This window comes from Gossypium hirsutum, chromosome A10 (genome assembly GCF_007990345.1).
Source record: "Gossypium hirsutum isolate 1008001.06 chromosome A10, Gossypium_hirsutum_v2.1, whole genome shotgun sequence".
Lineage (NCBI taxonomy): Eukaryota > Viridiplantae > Streptophyta > Magnoliopsida > Malvales > Malvaceae > Gossypium > Gossypium hirsutum.
In genome coordinates, this window is record NC_053433.1 from 80,302,313 (window position 1) to 80,303,653 (window position 1,341).

The following is a 1,341-nucleotide window of genomic DNA, read 5'->3' on the forward strand; positions in this document are numbered from 1 at the left end:
AGGATCTAAAATTGCAAATAAACCATTTTGGATAATTTAAAGTGGGCGGTAGTGTTTATATTTCTTAAGTATGATTAATATTAATCTTATGTTTATTTAATTAAATTAATTACCTTAATTTTGGTATAAATTAAAGTTGGTGGAATGAAAGAGAATATTTCTCTTTTTCTTCCACAAAGAACCTTCTACCACAATTGTTGTAGCTTAAAGAAAACTTTCAAAACCTTAACATTCGACCCTTGGTTGGTATGTGATTTCAAGTCATTTTCTTGTAATTTTTATGTTTTTGAGATTATAGGAGATTGATTTAGCTAGCCCATTTAGATATTTTCAAAATTGTTGAAGTTTTTGAAAGTTTTTATTGTTGATTTCTTGAAAAAATTAGTGTTAAATTGATAGATTTTTAAGTTTAGATTATGAAAAAGGAATAAATTGTAATGTTTGGTTGTTAGTTTTGTACATAAGAACTAAAGTGAATAAAGTGTGAAATTGATGTGAAATTTTTGTAATAATATATAACAGAGGGTCTATAATGAATCTAATTGAGGTCGATTTTCAAGCTAAAGCTCAAAATTGAAAGTTTGGCTATTTTGGTTTTAGGGATTAAATTGAATAAAATGTAAAACTTGGTATCAAAAAATAAAGTTTCATAGGTTCATTCATATCATGATATAATGAATAAATGTCTAATATTGATGGATTGAATGAAATAATTGAATGGATCAAGAATTGGATCAAATTGGATATAATAAAAAAACCAAAATTGTTAATTAGTCCCTAAAGGTTCTGCTTGTTTGGTGTTTTGGTCAGGTAAGTTCATATGGATCTTACTACTTTATTTAATGTTATGTTGAATTGTGTTTTATTTCATTTATGTGTTTAGATTGAAGTGAATTTGACATATTTGGCTTAAAATGGATTGAATTGAAAATCATGAAAATATTGGCTATTACGAAAATCTACAGAGTACCAATATGAATGTTGAATGTTTACAAGATTTGTAATGAAATATTTAAATTGGTACAGGGTTTGTTAATGATATGTATATGACAACGGTGTCCGTGTGAACTTAATAAAAGATTAAGATACGTATGATATGCTATTAGAGTTATATACATACTTGATCAGAGATTTACATGTTAGAAGATCTAGCATTTTTTTTCCAGATTCTCAAGTTATATGTATTATTGGTTTAGCCCAGACTATTAGATCTGGTACCCTAAGTGTAGTATTTTTGTCTAAGCACACTTGTAATTTTTTGAACATATTGGCTAATAAAATTATTCATGAATTCCATTATTATTTTGTATATTGTCCTCACATGATTTTGGCACATAAAGC